The sequence below is a fragment of the Lutra lutra genome, chromosome 1 (assembly GCF_902655055.1).
Source record: "Lutra lutra chromosome 1, mLutLut1.2, whole genome shotgun sequence".
Taxonomy (NCBI): domain Eukaryota; kingdom Metazoa; phylum Chordata; class Mammalia; order Carnivora; family Mustelidae; genus Lutra; species Lutra lutra.
Window position 1 is genome coordinate 188,629,577 of NC_062278.1, and position 20,507 is coordinate 188,650,083.

Here is a 20,507-nt window from a genome sequence, read left to right on the forward strand (position 1 = left end):
GGTCCTTGCAGCACCTCACACTGTGTCTGAATACCTTGCTCTAGCTTGAAGCTGGGATCCTCCTAGATTTCATTCAGGAAAACATAGCTCTGTGTATAAAATCTGTGCATCATTCAGAGATATGGGTATCATTTGCTCTTGTTGGTTGGATGGTTATTTTTTGTCCTCTAAAATTTGAGTGAGCTGGTCAACAACTCAGGCTTATTGCTGAGGTCCCATGGGGCAGGATTTCCCAGAGCATATTGGGCAGAAAATGTGTTGGATGTGCAACACCAATAGGCAGTGCACTAGTCTAAAATGGGGAATGGGGGAGGGAATGTATCTTCTTACATATCTAAATATCAAGATGGGGCAGATCCGGCTTCAGGGACGACTGGATTTAAAAACTTAAATCCCATATGGTTATTATTTATCCCTGTTATTCCCAGTTATTCACGTTTCCCTCCTCTTTTTCTCTCCATCTCTCAACTAGTCTCCCCCGAATGTTGGCTTTTCTTCTGCTACAGACAGGCTTTCTCCATGGAGCAAGGAGTGCATTACAGAACACTTGAAAGTTACAGCCTGATAGACAAGGGAAGTCTGTTTTCCAGATCCAGCCTTTAATTCTTAGGGATATGCTCTGGCAGTCCTGGTTGGGTTCACGTGCCCACCCTTGAGCCAAATTATGAGGCATATAGTTTGCGAGCATGGGTCACATGTTTGCCTACCCTTGTGTCAGGGTGCAAAGTGTTTGTATCAGAAAAAGCTAGGGTAGAATTATTGCATGAGAGGTAACCATCCTAGCTTGAGTCTACTCAAGACTCAAATCCCCTACTAAGGGACTCCTTGGAGAAGGGATTCTGTGCTGATATATATTTAAGAAATTTTAAAATAAAATTAATCCAGTTCCTTTACTGCAAGACTGCTCAGAACCTTTAATATGGTAATCACATAGTGAATCTTCATAAACTGGATATGAAAAACAGTATTTATTAATCTTTGTTGTCCCCATGACACTTTTTTTCACAACTAAGTGTGCAGGTATTTGGAAAATATAACTCTAGAGAAACAATGCCATGAAGTTTATAGATTGTTTCCACTCATAAATGTTAAATTTTGCCATCCTAGATTTCTGTCCCATGCAATCAGGTTGTACAGTTAATAGAGCTATTCTGATTTCTATTCCACAAGTTCCCATTTGCTTAACAAATGTTTATTGGGTGCTTCAGCATGGTTCTAGGAGCTGGGAACAGCAGTGAATAAAACAGATAATAAGTGAGCCCTCACAGAATAATATACTAATATACAGACTACCACAAATTAGATTTGCAATGGTAGGTGATAATGACTGCCCCACAGAGAACTAATGCAGAGTAGGGGGATAGAGAATAAAGGAGGAGCTAGAATAGGTGGGTTAGTCAAGGGAGGCCTCTCAGGGAGGTGACATTTGAACACAGGCTTACCTGCAGTGCCACAGCTGGCCACTCAGACATCTGGAAGTGCAGCATTCCAGACCAGTACATGCACAGGCTCTGGGAGGGGAACACACCAACGCACCTGGGGTAATGCAAGAAGGCCAAGGACCGAGGGAGTCAGGAAACATTTACTATTACCATGTTGTGGGGAAAGGGTAAAAGATTTGAGTAAACAGATGGGAGTGTGAGCTGCTAAGCTGTGGTAGGCAAACGAAGCCAGCATCTGTGGGAAGTGTTTTTGGAGATGGATGATAGGGAAGGACTAAGAGACTGTGGTGGTGTAGGTAATGTGGATATAAGCTGGGGCAGTAGCAGTGGGACTACGAAGGAGGAAATCCCTCAGCCTCATTACCAGATTGGTATGACTACACACCTTTAAAGCGAGAGGAGGGGTTGGGATGGGTGAATAGAGTTGACATCCCACATCCCAGTACAATCACACATTGAGAAGGCAAGGAGACTGGTGCACGAAGAGCTCAGCACTCAGTGGGTTACAGAGGGTGTAAGTACCCAAAGAGTGGAAAACAAGGTCACAAAAGTTAGTGTGCATTTGGTGCAGAGACTGCTGGGAATCACTGAAGGTTTTTGACCCAGGGAATGACCTAATCAGTGCAAATGTTTGAGGCACATGGATGTCTTTTGTTTTCCCCAGCTTATATCAACACTTCACTGTTCTATGCCCCAACCCCTCAGGACCCTGAGGTAAGGCACAGAACTGAGGTACTTATTTGAACAAAGGCAGTAATCGTTAATAATGCCTAAATTCCAGAAGCTGTCACTTTCAACTCTCAAGCATTGGACGGAAATTAATGATACTTCAAGTCCTTAGGCTGAACAAGATAGAGTGATACCAGAAGACACTATAGCACAGTGGTTTATAATATGAACTTGGCCCAGTTCTGGCATCTCCTAGCTGAGCAACTATTGCCAGGCTCCCTGTGCATCAGACGCTGCATCTATAAAATGGAAATAATGGTGAGACTTAGATAAAATATTTTTATGAAAATTAAATAAAACAAGCCACACAATATGTTGAGAGTAGTAACCAACGCTCTAAAAGAAAAATATGGTACTGTCTTCGGTAAGTCAACTTTTCTACTTGTCTCCACTTTCCATGTCCCAAATCCCCACCTACCACCATGACAGATCAACAAATAAAAATGAAGGAAGGAAAAGCTAAATTGATCCTCATGATAACAGAAAGAGAAGGAAAAATTCATTGGACTTGGGGTTAGAGAACATCGCAGGGAGGAGAGAGCAGAGCTTGATGTTTTAGAGCTGGACTGCCTAAATAGGGCAGCCACTAGACACATGTGGATATTTACAATTAAATTAATTTAAGTAAGGTAAAATTTAAAGTTAAGTTCCTCAATCATGTTCCTCATGTTTCAGTGTGCAATGACCACAATGGTTAGTGGCTACCGTATTGGGCAGCCCAGCTCTAAAGCATGAGATTCTATGCACACACTTAATTCTCTCCAGGTCTAAGTCTAGTGGCATAATAGCTCATTCATTTTTATTGCATAGTATCCCATTGTATGGATGCATCACAGTTTATCTGCCTATTGAAGGACTCTTTCATTGCCTTCAGTTTGTGCTGATTATGTAAGTGCTGCTAAAGCAAGCACAGTTTGTGTTGATTATAAATAAAGTGGCTATCAACATTCACATGCTGGGTTTTATGTAGACATGCATTTTTCTCATTAGTTCGGTAAATATCTGGAAGCAATATTGTTGGAACATGTAGCAAGCCTATTTTGGCTTTGTAAGAAACTGCAAAATTCTTCTAAAGTGGATACACTATTTTTGCATTCACCCCAACAGTGAATGAGACTTCCTGTGGTTCCACATCCTTGTTAGCAATGAATGCTGTCAGTTTTTTGGATCTTAGTCATTCTAATAGGCATATAGTAGTATCTTCTTGTTGTTTTAATTTGCATTTCTGTAATAACAAATGACATTTAACATATTTGCCATCTTTATATTCTTTTTGGTGAAATGCAGTTCAAATCTTTGGCTCCTTTTTTCCTGGGTTGCTTCTTTTCTTACTGTTAAGTTTTAACATATGATCATGTATTGTAGATAAAAGTCCAATATTAAATATACAGTTTGAAAATATTACCTCCCAATGTGTTGCTTGTCTTTTCCTTCTCTTAACAGTAGCTCTTGCAGAACAGAGGTCTTTATTTTAATAAAGGCAACTCATCAATTTTTTCTTCTATGCATTATGCTTTTGGCATTGTATCTGAAAGCTCATTATCAAACGCAAAGTCATGTAGATTTTCTCTTATGTTCTTCCTAAAAGATTTATAGCTTTGTCTTTTACATTTAGATCTATGATATACTTAGAGATAACTTTTGGGAAATTTGGCAGAGCTGTTTCTAGTTTTGTATTTTTATAAAGACATCCAGTTGTTCCCACATCAATTGTTGAAAAGACTATCTTTTCTGCATTGATTTACCTTGTACCTTTGATAAAAATCAATTGACTACATTTGGATAAGTCTTTTTCTCTTCCTTTGATCTGTATGTCTGTTCTGCCAGTACCATGTTGTCTTGATTTCTGTAACTTTATAGTAAATCTCAAAGTCAGATAGTGAGAGTCCTCCAACTTTCTTCTTCTTTGGTATTGTTTTGGCTATTTTAGGTCTTTTTCTTTTCTTCTCTAAACTTTAGAGTCAGTTTTTTCATATCTACAACATTTCTTGCTGGAATTTTCATAAAATTATGTTAAATTTAGAAATCAATTTGGAAAGAATCACCAGCTGAATAATGTGGAGTCTTCCCATCCAGGAACATGGAATATTTCTATATTTTTTTATATCTTCTTTGATTTCTTTCAACAGAATTTTGTAGTATTTTGCATTTAAGATCCTATATTTTATTAAATTTACACCTAAATATTTCTCTTTTTTTTTTCTTCAACTGTGAGTGGCATTTTTTTTTTTCAAATTCCACTTGTTCAAACAAGATACCTAGGAATAAACCTAACCAAAGAGGTAAGAGACCTGTACTCTGAAAACTACAAAACACTGATGAAAAAAATTGAAGAGGACACAAAGAAATGGAAAAATATTCCATGTTCATGTGATTGGAAGCATAATCATTGGTAAAATATCTATACTACCCAAAGCAATCTATACATTTACTGTAATCCCTCTCAAAATACCAACAGTATTTTTCACAGAGCTCAAACAAACAACCCTAAAATTTGTATAGAACCACAAAAGACACCAAATAGCCAACACTACCTTGGAAAAAAAAAAAAGGCAAACCTGGAGGTTTCATAATTCTGCACTTCCAGTTATATTATAAAGCTGTAGTGATCAAGACAGTATGGTAGTGGCACAAAAATAGACACATAGATCAATAAAACAGAATAGAAATGGGTCTGTTCGGTTTTTCTATTTCTTCTTGGTTCAGTTTTGGTAGTTTATACGTCTCTAGGAATGCATCCATTTCTTCCAGATTGTCAAATTTGCTGGCTTATAGTTGCTCATAATATGATCTTTTAATTGTTTGTATTTCTTTGGTGTTGGTTGTGATCTCTCCTTTTTCATTCATGATTTTATTAATTTGGGTCCTTTCTCTTTTCTTTTTGATAAGTCTGGACAGGGATTTATGATAAGTCTGGCCAGAGATTTATCAATCTTATTAATTCTTTCAAAGAACCAGCTCCTAGTTTCGTTGATTTGTTCTACTGCTCTTTTGGTTTCTATTTCATTGATTTCTGCTTTGATCTTTATTAATTTTCTTCTCCTGCTGGATTTAGGCTTTATCTGCTGTTTTTTCTCCAGCTCCTTTAGGTGTAGGGTTAGTTTGTATGTTTGAGACCTTTCTTGTTTCTTGAGAAAGGCTTGTATTGCTATATACTTTCCTCTCAGGACTGCCTTTGCTGTATCCCAAAGATTTTGAACAGTTGTGTTTTCATTTTCATTTATTTCCATGAATTTTTTTAATTCTTCTTTAATTTCCTGGTTGACCCATTCATTCTTTAGTAGGATGCTCGTTAGCCTCCATGTATTTGAGTTCTTTCCAACATTCCTCTTGTGGATCGAGTTCTAGCTTCAAGACATTGTGGTCTGAAAATATGCCAGAAATGATCCCAATCTTTTGGTACCAGATGACACCTGATTTGTGAACCAGGATGTGATCTATTCTGGAGAATGTTCCATGTGCACCAGAGAAGAATGTGTATTCTGTTGTTTTGGGATGGAATGTTCTGAATATATCTGTGATGTCCATCTGGTCCAGTATGTCATTTAAAGCCTTTATTTCCTTGTTGATCTTTGGTTAGATGATCTGTCCATTTCAGCGATGGGGTGTTAAAGTCCCCTACTATTATTGTATTATTGTCGATGTGTTTCTTTGATTTTGTTATTAATTGGTTTATACAATTGGCTGCTCCCATGTTCGAGGTATAGATATTTAAAATTGTTAGATCTTCTTGTTGGACAGACCCTTTAAGTATGATATAGTGTCCTTCTTTCTAATCTCTTATTATAGAGCTTTGGCTTAAAATCTAATTTGTCTTATATAAGGATTGCCACCCCCCAGCTTTCTTTTGATGTCTATTAGCCTGGTAAATTGTTTTCCATGCCTTCACTTTAAATCTGGAGGTGTCTTTGGGTCTAAAATGAGTTTTTTGCAGCCAGGATAATGATGGGTCTTGTTTTTTTATCCATTCTGATACTCTGTGTCTTTTGATTGGGGCATTTACATTCCAGGTAACTATTGAAAGATATGAATTTAGTGCCATTGTATTGCTGTAAGGTGACTATTACTGTGTAATAATAGTTACTGTGTAACTATTTGTGTCTTCTTTCCTTTTTTCTTGGTTAGCCTGGCTAGAGGTTTATCAATTTTATTGATTTTTTTTCAGAGGATTAGCTTTTGATTTCATGGATTTTTTTCATTGTTCATTATTTCACTGAACACTGTTCATGTTTCACTCATTGATTTTTGCTCTGATTTTTATTTCTTTTCTTAGGCTTGCTTTAGATTTAAACTGCACTTCTTTCTCTAGTTTTCTATTGCAGAATTTTAAGTTGTAGATATTACTCCTCTTCTAATATGTGCATTTAATGCCATAAATTTCCTTCTAAGAACTATTTTCATTGTATCCCCCATATTTTCATAAGTTGTATTTTTATTTTCATTTAGTTCAAAATATTTTTTATAAATTTCTCTTGAGATTTCTTTGACCTATGGTTGATTTAAAAGTGTGTTAGTTTTCATATATTTGGGAATTTTTTTCAAGTGTCTTCCTTGTATTGATTTCTAGTTTAATCTCATTGTTGTCTGAATACATATTTTGTATAACTTCTTTTGTTTTAAATCTGTGAAGGTGTGTTTTATGCCCCAGGATGTGGTTTATCTTGGTGAATACGCCATGTGAATGTGAGAAGGGTGTAAATTCGCTGTTGTTGGATGGATTATTTTATAAATGTCAATTAGATCAAGTTGATTGATAATGCTGTTCAAATGACTACATCCTCATGATTTTCTGTCTGCTTGATCTATCACTTACTGACAGAGGGATGTTGAAGTATCCAACTGCAATGGTGGATTTGTCTGTTTTCCTCACAGTTGTCTTACTTTTTGTCTCATATATTTTGGTACTGTCTTCATAGATGCATATTCATTTAAAATTGCCATGTCTTTTTGGAGAGTTGTCCCTTTTATAAATATGTAATGCCCCTTTTTATCCCTGACAATCATTCTTGCTTCCAAGTCTGCCTTGTCTGAAATTAACTTGGCCACTCCTGCTCTCTTTTGATTAATATCAGTTTGGTACATCTCTTGCCATCCCTTTTCTCTCTTTTTCTTTTTTTTTAAGACTTATATTTATGTATTTGACAGAGAGAGCTAAAGAGCACAAGCAGGAGTGGGTAGTGGCAGAGAGAGAGAAAGAAGTAAATCCCTGCTGAGCAGGAAGCCCATCTCAGGCAGACACTTAACCGACTGAGCCACCCAGGCATCGCTATTTTGCCATCCCTTTTCTTTTAGCTTGAATCTATAAAGACTGAAAAGATCAAGGTTCTAGCCAATTTGGTTTCTACTAAGCGTTCTCTTTCTATTTTGCAGATGGCTGTCTTCTCTATATGTCTTCACATGGCCATTCCTGGGTGCATACACATGGAGGAATGGGGAAGGACAGAGGGAGGGCATTCTGATGTCTCTTCTTATAGGACACTAATCATCCCAGATCAAGGGCCCATGCTTATGACCCCATCTAACCAGAATTACTTTCTTAGAGGCTCCATCTACAAATATAGCCATGCTAAGAGTTAAGGCATTAACATATGAATTTTGAGGAAACACATTCATTCCATAACAAATACTTTAAATATTTCATTCCACTCAGCTATAGAGGACTGAGGGAAATGCTCTTATCACAACTAAGATAACTGAGGTAAGACTCTGAAAAGTCTTTTCCCTGGAGAGCAAACCTTTGTTATGTAGAAGGCTCTAGACAAATTTCACAATAATTATTCTTCCTCTTCTTCTTCCAGAGTCACAAGGATATTTTTATTAGACCTTCAGTATGAGAATCTGGTAGATTCCTAGGTAGAGAAGCCACAGAATTTTCTGGGTCTTCTGAAGACTATTGCACCTGGGAGTTTCTCACTCTAAAGCTAGCACACACTCAGCCGCTAGCAATTCTCCAAAGTTTTCATTTAAATGTTCTCACCAGGGGCACTTGGGTGGCTCAGTGGGTTAAGCCTCTGCCTTCAGCTCAGGTCAGGATCTCAGGGTCCTGGGATGGAGCCCCACATCAGGCTCTCTGCTCAGCAGGGAGCTTCCCCCTCTCTCTCTGCCTGCCTCTCTACCTACTTGTGATCTCTCTCTATGTGTCAAATAAATAAATAAATAAAATCTTAAAAAAAAATAAATGTTCTCACCAGTTTATAGCTCCAGCGCTTCTTCCCCTGATAAGCCAATGTCTTCTGTATCCCTCTGGATGGCCCTCTCTCTCTTTGTATCTGGGAGTGACAGTTTGCCTTGCAACTTCAGTACTCTGTTGGGTACAACAAATTCCTTGATTCCCAGTTTGTCTGTATTTTTCCTGTTGTAATAATGAGAATGTTGACTCCCAAGTCCTTTTCATATCTAAGTTGAAACCAGGGGGGATGATACAGATTTAAATGAAATCCCCATAGCTACTACAGAGCTGGGACAATAGCAGGGAAGAGATACCTCAGATTCCCATCTCTTCTGCAGCCTCTATCCTCTTTGAAATAAACAGCTAGAAGCAGTAACAACTGTCTCATCAATCCTTTTGGGCTCATGTTCACAGGCCACTATTTCAGAAAGGGACCCTATTACCTTCCCTTTTTTACTATGAAGGTTGTAACCCTGAGATTACAAAGATGGTTGTTTATGTGGGTCCTCAGCAAACAGCTTCTGTGACTCATTTTCTATTCCCTGTACTTCCCCATGCAGAAGGGATGTGAATTTATGTTTATATGATGTTCTCAGACTCTCCTGTTGTTTAACAAGGCAGTTAGCCCCAAGCAGTGTTCTCTTCCCTCCAAACAGATTCTGGAAAAACCTTGGCCTTGACTCTGAGCAGGAATAGGCCCCTAATTCAAAACTGTTCTGGATTTTTCTTGCGCTTGGTGGCTGTTTTTATGGAGCAGAAATATATTTTGAAGCTGGCCTCTCATTAACTTGTTCTTCCCATATTCAAAAGTTACAAGGTCATTACCACAGAAAGTACAATCACACACCATCCCTTCATCTATAAAAGCAGTCTCCACAGAACATAGGCATGTGGGGCTTGATGTGTGTATTAGCTGAGGAGGGGCATTTGTTACTTACAAAAAGCCACAGGGATCACATAACAGAGCCCAGACATAAAACCCAGACTCTCCGTGCTCTATATAAAATGGAAAGAAAGCCATGAGAGAAAAATAGGCTCCATCACTTATGTTCCACACTAAGTTGTCTGGGTGGTTTATGATCATTCATTAGCTATTCTTCACAGCACACTCTAGGAGAAAAAGGATTGGGTTCATTCAGGGGAAGGAGTATAAACTTTGAATCATGCACTGTAGTCTTTTTGTACCTTTTCCATCCCACCCTGAAAAAATCCCTGGATAGATGAAATCCTTAGATGATGGGAAAACTCAGATTGAAAGAAAGATGGGAATTTTCTGCTCACAACTTGCATCTGATAATAAGAATTCTTCTTTAGAGGAATAAAGAAAATGCATCTGACGATGGCCCATTGGACTTGAGGATGTCTTCTTTCAGGTGTCAATAGTTATGCTTCTGATTTGGGCTCTGACAATTCTTTTCAGAGCTATGCTGCTCCTGGCTTGTTTACAGTCATCCCCAGTGTATAAATTCTCTCTATGGAGTGGGTTAAAAAAAATTGTCAAGGAGTAGAAAAGTCAAGAATTGGACAATGATTTGGCTCATGAGAATATTGTGGGACATCCGGATCATTCATGTGGAGTTTTTTGCCAAAGCTGCTTTAGAAAATTGCTTTGACTCTCCATTTTACTTTTCCTGATAAAACATCATCCTGATACCTGTGAACAAGAGACTTGTGCTGTGTGAGTGTCTGTTGGAGGTGCTAAATGTCCTCTGTTCTGAAGACCGAGCTCAGAATTAGCCATTTCAGGGAACTATGCTGCCTACTTCCAAATAAGGTCAGATCTAAAGAACCAGTAACTAACAGCTTCTTGGAAGAGGGCCAGGGGCACAGAAAACTCTGCAAGCTCTGGATTGAATCAAGGGCATTATGAGTTGGGTTTGGAATTTTTTAGGAGAGCAGAGTCCTGCCCATTTGAGGAACCACGCACCCCCCAGTTTGGTGTATGTATTGACTCAAAAGCAAATTAACTCTTGTTAACTGTGGGCCTTTGAAATTTTCTCCTAACACCTTCACCAGTCAATTCATGCTTCCTGAGCAGAACACACCCCCTGGGAAGGAGAGGCCTCAGCTTTTGAATGGGGCAGTAATTCATTCACGGTACCAAGTCATTTCCTAGTTTTGCCAGTTATTTCTTATGTGTTGAAGTTATTTATTGCTTCTAAATCTCTGTTTCCTGGGTTTTTAATTTTTTAAGTTCTTATTTAAATTTCCAGTTAGTTACCATTCAGTGTGAAATTAGTTTCAAGTATACAATTTAGTGATTCAGCACTTACATATATCACCCAGTGCCCATCAGGGTAAGTGCCCTCCTTAATCCCCATCACCTATTTCTCTCATCCCCTCTCCTACCTCCCCTCTGGTAACCATCAGTTTGTTCTCTATAGTTGAGAGTCTGTTTCTTGGTTTGCCTCTCTCTTTTTTTCCTCTATGATTGTTTGTTTTGTTCTTAAGTTCCACATATGAGTGAAATCATATGGAATTTGTCTTTCTCTAATTGACTTATTTCCCTTAGCAAAATACATTCTTGCTCCATCCACATTGTTGCAAATGGCAAGATTTCATTCTTTTTGATGGCTGAATAATATTCCATTGTATATATATATATATATACTACCTCTTCTTTATCCATTCATCAGTTAATGGACATTTGGACTCTTTCCATAATAAGGTTATTGTTGATAATGCTTCTATAAATATTGGGGTTCATGTATCCCTTTGAATCTGTATTTTTGTATTCTTTGCATAAACACCAAGCCGTGCAATTGCTGGGTTGCAGGCTAGTTCTATTTTTAACTTTTTGCGAAAAAGCTATAGTGTTTTCCAGAGTGCCTGCACCCATTTACATTCCTACCAACAGTATAAGAGGGTTCCCCCTTCTTCATATCCTCACCAAAGCCTGTTGTTTCTTGTGTTCTTGATTTTACTCATTCTGACAAGCGTGCGGTGATACCTCACTGTAGATTTGTTTTCCCTGATAATGAGTGATGTTGAGCATCTTTTCACATGTCTTTTGGCCATCTGTATGTCTTCTTTGAAAAAATGTCTATTCATGTCTTCTGCCTATTTTTTTAATTGGACTGTTTGTTTTTTGGGTGCTGACATTGGTCCTAACAACTTCTTACTAGATATGTCTCCCGAGGCAAGGGAAATAAAAGCAAAAATAAACTATTGGGATTTCATCAAAATAAAAACCTTCTTTACGGGGCGCCTGGGTGGCTCAGTAGGTTAAGCCTCTGCCTTCGGCTCGGGTCGTGGTCTCAGGGTCCTGGGATCGAGCCCCACATAGGGCTCTCTGCTCAGCAGGGAGCCTGCTTCCCTTCCTCTCCTTCTCTGCCTGCCTCTCTGCCTACTTGTGATCTCTGTCTGTCAAATAACTAAATAAAAAAATCTTTAAAAAAAAAAAACCTTCTTTACAACAAGTGAAACAATCAGCAAAGCAAAGAGGCAAAGTATGGAATGGGAGAAGATATTTTAAAATGACATATGTGATAAAGGGTTAGTATCCAAAATATGTTGTGTGTTTTTTTTTTAGTTGGAATAATAATGGTCCAATAATAGTAATGATATTGTGGAGAGTTGTAAGATTTAAATGAGATGGTGAAGCAGTGTTTTTCCTTGTGCATAATAAGTGCTCAGTAAATATTTAGTGCAATAATAATCCCATCATTGTCAGAATTGTAGTTACCATCTTAGATGAATTGCCTTATGAAAATATTGGATGAGTTATGCTAGTTTGGGTGTACCTAGTTAGTTCAAATCCAGAACAAATAGAGAAGTTGGCATTTTGGTTAACTTTCCTCCCTCCTTTACTGAAGATCTTTCCCTTTTATCCTCTGTCTCTCTCAAAAAGGAGAGTAACCCTGATAAATTGTCCATAACTTATTATAAGTTACTTTAAGTTAAAATCCTCCTGAGCATTTTTGAATGTTGGAAGAAAAAGCTGATTTTTAGAGAGGCCCTCCCCCAACCTCTCTCCCTTCCTCAAACTCTCTCCTTCCTTCCCCCAAACACACACTGTCCAGGAGACAGGTTTGAAGTTAAATTTTTGTTGAAGTTCCATAAACTCATTAATTTCTATAACCTTGAAGTAAGTTTAAATAAAAGCACATTCCTACTAAAATTATCCTTTATCAACACCAAGCCTATTAAAAAAAACAAATAAGAAAAATGTTGGCTAAACATTATATATTAAACATGAACAGAGCTTTGGAATTCAGCTTTTTTATGGAAATTGATCTGTCTTTGCACTTGTGTACCTCTTTGACCTTGTCAACATTGAAAATAAAATAGCCAGTTAATGAGCAAAATTAGTTTATTGAAGAATAACTATATAGCAAAAGAACTGCACCACAGGACTTGCAAACTATGGCAAAGCGTAGGTAAATCCAGGGAACAGACGAGAAGAGTATTATTGTATAGAGGAAAGAAGGCAACTGAGAGAAGCTATTTGAAACAAAATTCTATCAGAGGAAAGCAAGAGTTCAGATTTGTAACAATTTTCATTAGCTAAGTTGCAGTGATTCTTACTGGCTTGGTTATTGATGGGCAAGGGAAAATCTTCCCTCCTCCTGTTAGGTTATGTAAAGTAACCTTCCACAAGTGGTACCTGGGAGAGGACCCCCTTCAAGACTTCCCAACTCCATTTAAAATGTGTTTTCCTTTATTCATTTTTACAACCTTTAATGTCATAAATGTTAGAGCCACTCAAAGGCAATCACCATGCCAATCTTACCTGAAAAAGCAAAATTTATGGAGGTAAAATCATTCCAAAATTGAATTAACATTGGATGACAAAACAAGGAGCATACTAGAAGATGCATGTGTTCTATTGAGACTTTGGAAATATTGTTTTGATGATGTGAAAAGAAAAGAATGCTTTGGAAGTTGTTCCTAATTAGACAGACATTTGTCTAATTTAATTTATAGCTGAAGGATTTTAAATGGCCCTAAATCTTCTTCAAATTGGGGAAAGTTACTGTTTTGTTGGTAAGATACATACATCTTTACAAAGCCATGTGCCAAATAAATACAGGCTTCTCTGGAAGAAGTCAGCAGTGGTTGCTGAAATTTAAAATATATTTCTGGACACTTGTCAACGTAAGACCATCTAAATTTTTTAGATTAAGGAAAAGCATTTTGTGACACAGTTCCCCCTATAAATATATTGCTTACTATAGTGACATCATCCATCCTGAATTACAAATTAGTTCATTCAAAGCATTTATTCCTCCATGAAGTTGAGAGCCTTACAATAAGAAATGTATTGTTCTATTGAGCTGTTGTCCCAGTTCCCTGCTCTTTTGGGCATTGAGGACTTACTGAGAGACTCCTGCCTTCGCTCTTAGTGGGATCAAGTTCCAGCTTTGTTGATGAGTGAAATACTCTCTCAGACACTTGGGGCAAAGTCTCCTATCAATGCTGAAAAAGATGACAAACCAGATCCTTTTCCTTAAAATATAAGAGAGAGTATAATAGATTAAACACAATGTAATATGGGTCAAAATGAGGACAGTCAACACACACAAAACAGATAATCATATCAAAAAATGGGCAGAAGATGAGGGCACGGATTGCATGGAGCACTGGGTGTGGTGCAAAAATAATGAATACTGTTATGCTGAAAAAAATAAAAAAAAAAAATTAAAAAAAAAAATGGGCAGAAGATATGAACAGACACTTCTCCAATGAAGACATACAAATGGCTATCAGACACATGAAAAAATGTTCATCATCACTAGCCATCAGGGAGATTCAAATTAAAACCACATTGAGATATCACCTTACACCAGTTAGAATGGCCAAAATTAGCAAGACAGGAAACAACATGTGTTGGAGGGGATGTGGAGAAAGGGGGACCCTCTTACACTGTTGGTGGGAATGCAAGTTGGTGCAGCCTCTTTGGAGAACAGTGTGGCGATTCCTCAAGAAATTAAAAATAGAACTTCCCTATGACCCTGCAATTGCTCTACTGGGTATTTACCCCAAAGATACAGATGTAGTGAAAAGAAGGGCCATCTGCACCCCAATGTTTATAGCAGCAATGGCCACGGTCGCCAAACTGTGGAAAGAACCAAGATGCCCTTCAATGGACAAATGGATAAGGAAGATGTGGTCCATATACACTATGGAGTATTATGCCTCCATCAGAAAGGATGAATACCCAACTTTTGTAGCAACATGGACGGGACTGGAAGAGATTATGCTGAGTGGAATAAGTCAAGCAGAGAGAGTCAATTATCATATGGTTTCACTTATTTGTGGAGCATAACAAATAGCATGGAGGACATGGGGAGTTAGGAGAAGGCAGTTGGGGAAAATAGGAAGGGGAGGTGAACAATGAGAGACTATGGACTCTGAAAAACAATCTGAAGGGTTTGAAGAGGTGGGGGGGTGGGAGGTTGGGGGAACCAGGTGGTGGGAATTAGAGAGGGCACGGACTGCATGGAGCACTGGGTGTGGTACAAAAACAATGAATACTGTTATGCTGAAAATAAAAAAAAAAATCATGGGGAGAAAGCCACGGGGGGGAAAAAATGAGGACAGTCCATGCTTCACTGCTCCTTTACTAAATTTGTCCACAGGATGCCCTAGGATTTAGGGTATCTGTGTATGGAGACATGGTTGAGGCCAAGATCTATTAATTTAAGTTACCTTAGTTTTGATAACTTGCCTACACCATGCAATTTTGAAGTCACTAGTTTAGTGGCATCTCAAAGAGCATCCGTTGGTTATTGGTTATCAATTGTTGGTTACTGGTTACTGGGTTATATAACAGGTGAGAAAGAGTGACAAACATGTAGAAAAGGTGAATGTAACCAACCATCTAGTGTCTTCCCATCGGGTGTGCTGAAACATGAGCCCTTGAATGCCTGATTGCAGGCATGCTAAGGAAGTGACAACATTTGCCCTCTTCATACAACCTCAAGTAGCCTCAACCATTTGCCCCATGTGTTGTATTTTAAATGATCATTTTTAGGGGCACCTGGGTGGCTCAGTGGGTTAAAGCCTCTGCCTTCGGCTCAGGTCATGAACCCAGGGTCCTGGGATTGAGCCCCGCATCGGGCTCTCTGCTCAGCAGGGATCCTGCTTCCTCCTCTCTCTCTCTCTCTCTGCCTGCCTCTGCCTACTTGTGATCTCTGTCTATCAAATAAGTAAATAAAATCTTTTAAAAAAATAAAATGATCATTTTTGATGTATCCCATGGTGTGAAAATGTTAGGAAGGATTGCTCTTAATCAGTGGTTCTCAACATTTAGCATACATCAAAATCACTTGGAGGCTTAATAAAACACATTTCTGCTCTTCTCTCAAGCGTTCAGATTCAGTAACTCAGGCCTGAGAATTTGCATTTCTAATAAGTGGCCATGTGGTGCTGTTGCTGCTGGTCTAGTAATGTGTTTTGAGAACCACCACTCCAGATGTTCTTAGAAACAAATAAAAAACCCAGTGGAAGAAGAGAAGAAAGGAGAAGAGGAATGTTAAAAAATCTCAGTCATGCCTTGCCTTATCTTGGATTGCAAAGGAGAGTTTGCTTTTAAATTTTTTTTTTTCAAATCTCCAATTCTGTGAATCTTGTGCAGTTTGTGATACCTCTGATCCTGTATTTCTCCATCAATTTTTCCATATCCTTATTTTGGAAATCTATTTTCCATTCTTAAACACACAGCTTAGGACTCATTCTGACTTAACTGTGTATTATACCACTCATCATTTTTCAAAATTGTATTAATTTAAACTCAAATCTTCTGCAATCTTAGGTAGGCTGAACCATCATGTCAGTTTGCCCAGGACTATAGAACACAGGACTTTCATTTCTATAGTTAAGAAAGTCCTGGGCAGGGGCGCCTGGTTGGCTCAGTGGGTTAAACCCTCTGCCTTCGGCTCAGGTCATGGTCTCAGGGTCCTGAGATCGAGCCCCACATCGGGCTCTCTGCTGGGCAGGGAGCCTGCTTCCTCCTCTTTCTCTGACTGCCTTTCTGACTACTTGTGGTCTCTATCAAATAAATAAATAAAATCTTAAAAAAAAAAAAAAAAGTCCTGGGCAAACCAGGATAAGTTGGCCACCTTACTTAGTAGTCTGGCCAAATTTTGGTCAGATCTACACATAATGAGAATGTACCTTTGTCATCTAAATCACTTAAGTAATACCCATATTAAAAATGTACTCTATTCTCTTTATTCTCTAGATACAATTGAATAAATAAATGTAGCAAACATCCTTTTCTGTAACATATCTTACCCTTATATTGTCTTCATATTAAAAAAGATTTATTATCTATTGCCTTTACCAGATCATTAGAATCATTCAAGAAGGAAAATGGTTTTTAATGCTCTAGATCTCCTGTATATCTGGTGGGAAGAAGATCTTCGACTTTATACAGTTTTCCAAAAGACAGATTTGAAACACTTAATTAACCTTGACCTATAGCCAAAATTGGCTCTTAAAACTCACATGTTTTGGGGTAAACAAAACCATTTATTTCTGAAGGCTTTCCATCTCATCTCCTGGGAGATTAATTCCATGAACTTTGCTAAAATAGTACGATTTGCCATCAGCAGGAAAAGTGTAACAAATTAATTATAGATGTATGTTAAATTACTTTCATTACCATCTCTGGTTTAGGGATAGGCTCATGTGACTGGAATGACAGATCAAAGTCTTTCCATCCGTCCCCATAGCAAGAGCTACTTTTGTTCTGCTTATAATACAGTTCTCAGATAAGGGAAGAAGCCAAGCTCTGATTTGAAGAGCTGTTCACAGATTCCTGAGGAAGGAATATGGCTGGTTCAGTGTGAGGTATTCAAGTATACATGAAGATATAATCTTGATTGTCATGGGTTCCACTAGCCTCAGGTTTCAGGGGTCACATAAATACTAAGATTTTTGCCAACTTCAACCCCTCAGTTTTCAGCCCTTACTGCTCACTTTGAAATTTGTGGAAAGCCTTGGGATTTCTCAGATTTCACACAAGCTACTCCCCAGCTCTACTGCCAAGCCCTCCTGGTTATTCCTACTAGCTGGTAGTGGGTCTGGGCCTCAGGGATTCATGTTACTTCCTAACCAAAGAAATTTTAGCTCTTTACAGTGAAGCTAAGGCTACAATTCATGGAAGATATAGAATCTTACCTTAGCCACTTTGTGAGATGCCAAGCAACCTAATATACTTCAACCTCAGTTTTCAGAGGCAGGATAAACAAATCAACAAGGGCCAGGTCATATCTAAAAATAGAACTCCAATCTCCAATCTGCAGCAACCAGTCCAGGAAGCCAAACCCTAATTTCAATAGCAATCAGCCCAAAACAGTCAGTACTTAGTCAATAACTGATATCTTCTTTAATATGTGTGCCTTCTTCCAACTTAGGGTCAGAAAGAGAAAGCCAGATGTGCTCCCCTAAACCAGTCCGGTAAGTTGCTCTGCTTCTACTCAGCCTTTCTCTAGTTTCTCCATGCGAACAACCTCCAAGCAGTACATACTGGAATACTTCCCTTTTTCTACTTCAAAGCTTTCCACTTCTCTGCCTGCCTTCCAGTATCTCCTAAATGCAAGTGATGGTGGCTTCTCTCCTATGTATAGCAACCTCTGAATAAACAGTCTTTGCTTTTCCTCACTTGGGTGGGTCTTTGGGTGTAGGTTTTTCTTTTAGGGGCGCCTGGGTAGTTCAGTGGGTTAAAGCCCCCTGGGTGGCTCAGTGGTTAAGCTTCTGCCTTCAGCTCAGGTCATGATCCCAGGGTCCAGGGATCAAGCCCCACATCGGGCTCTCTGCTCAGCAGGGAGCCTATTCCCCTCCTCTTTCTCTGCCTGCCTCTCTGCCTACTTGTGATCTCTGTCTGTCAAATAAATAAAATAAAAATAAAAATCTTCAATAGGTTTTACTTCTGTAAAGGAGGGGTTTGGAAGAAAAAAAAAAAAAAAGAGCCAGAAGGGGTCTAGGGATCATTAGCAGAGCACCTGTAACACTCAGAAAGCTAGACAGGTTACTTGTTGTCTCTGAAGAAGCTTGGAAGAAGGCACATCTGTGCCCCACTCCCTGATTATTTATCTGTTTTTCAAACAGCCAGCCTATGTCAGCTTAGATAGGAGACAGTTAAAACAAGATTTTAAAACTGGAGACAGATGCAACACGAAAAAAGAAAACACACACACACACACCAGAAAACAAGCAAAAACAACCATATAACCCAATTTAAAAATGGGAATGGGGGGGGCGCCTGGGTGGCTCATTGGGTTAAGCCTCTGCCTTCAGCTCGGGTCATGATCTCAGTGTCCTGGGATCGAGCCCTGCATTGGGCTCTCTGCTCAGCGGGGAGCCTGCTTCCTCCTCTCTCTCTGCCTGCCTCTCTGCCTACTTGTGATCTCTCTCTGTGTGAAATAAATAAATAAAATCTTAAAATAAATAAATAAATAAATAAATATTAAAAAGTAAAAACTGGAATAGGACCTGCATACAAATTTTTCCAAAGAAGACATATGGCCGGCCGACAGATACATGAAAAGATGCTCAATACCACTAATCATGAGGGAAATGCAGATGAAAACCACAATGAGCTATCAGCTCACACCTGTCAGAATGGCTAAATATCAAAAAGACAAATAACATTTTTGTGAAGAGACAAAGACTGAGCGGTGCCTCCATGTGGTTGACCTCGAGCAGCAGCTGGCTTCTCCACGTAGAACCCGGGAGTAGGAGATTCAGAATCCAATCTCTTCTCTCGTCTCCCTTCCCCCTCCTGGGGGGGGGGGGAATATATTTCATTTGAAATATATAAGTTAGTGGAACTTTGCTTGAGTTTTTCAGCTTTGTGAGGAACCTTATCATCAAAGAAAATGACAAGCAATACTACCAACAAGACAGATCCTCTCTCCACGAATTCCTGTGTATTCATTGGGATTCTCAATCCTCTTGTGGTCAAGAAATCTGTGGTCTTCTCGAAATATGGCAAAATTGTGGGTTGCTCTGTTCATAAGGGCTTTGCCTTTGTTCAGTATGTTAATGAGAGAAATGCCCAGGCTGCTGTGGCAGGAGAGGATGGCAGAATGATTGCTGGCCAGGTTTTAGATATTAATCTGGCTTCAGAGCCAAAGGTGAACCAAGGAAAAGCAGGTGTGAAATGATCTGCAGCAGAGATGCACGGGTCAGTACCAGAACACCCTTCTCCGTCCCCTCTACTCAGCTCCTCTTATGACTTGGACGATGACTTTCAATGAGGTTATTATGACAAGATGTATAGTTATCCAGCACATATTCCTCTTCCTCCTCCTCCTCCTCCTCCTCCTCCTGCTTGGGCTGTAGTTCCTTCAAGATGCCAGCGTGTATTAGGAAACACCTCACGGAGGGGCAAAAGTGGCTTCAATTCTAAGTGTGGACAGCGAGGATCTTCTTCCAAGTCTGGAAAGTTGAAACGTGATGACCTTCAGACCATTAAGAAGGAGTTGACCCAGATAAAACAAAAAGTGGATTCTCTACTGGAAAGCCTGGAAAAAAATGGAGAAAGAACAGAGCAAACAAGGAGAGGTGAAGAATGGTAAATCAGAAGAGGAGCAGAGCAGCAGCTCCCTGAAGAAAGAGGAGAACGATGTGAAGATGGAGTCTGGGGGCGGGTACAGATGACTCTGCTGAGGAGGGGGACCTGCTGGATGGTGATGATAATGAAGATTGGGGGGGTGGCCAGCTGGAGTTGATCAAGGATAATGAAAAAGAGGCTGAGGAGGGAGAGGATGACAGAGACAGCGCCAATGGCGAGGATGACTCCTAAGCACATAGTGGGGTTTAGAAATCTTGTCCCATTATTTCTTTACCTCGGTGCTTGTCCAAGATCAAAATATTCACCAGATCCTCTCCCCTAGTGTCTTCTTCAGCACATGCTCACTGTTTTCCCCATCCTTGTCCTTCCCGTGTTCATTAATTCATATTGCCCTGCGCCTAGTCCCATTTTCGCTTCCTTTGACACTCCTAGTAGTTATAGTAAGTCTTATTTGGTACCTCTTTATGACTTACCAACAAAAAGGATGTGTGGTTTTTATCAACTGTCTCCAAAATAATCTCTCGTTGTGCAGGGAGCACAGTTCTTTCCATTCATCCATGAGCTCAGTAGTTGCTTCCCTAACTGCAGAGGCAATTGCATTAGTTGAGTAGCACCTGAGAGCAGCTTTGAGTTAGAGGTATGT

The 20,507-nt window shown here is 39.2% G+C and overlaps 1 pseudogene; it reads left to right on the top strand.

The window, feature by feature from the left end:
* Positions 1-19,151: 19,151 nt before the first annotated feature.
* On the top strand, positions 19,152-20,296 carry LOC125089196 (heterogeneous nuclear ribonucleoprotein C-like; annotated as a pseudogene).
* Positions 20,297-20,507: the final 211 nt, after the last annotated feature.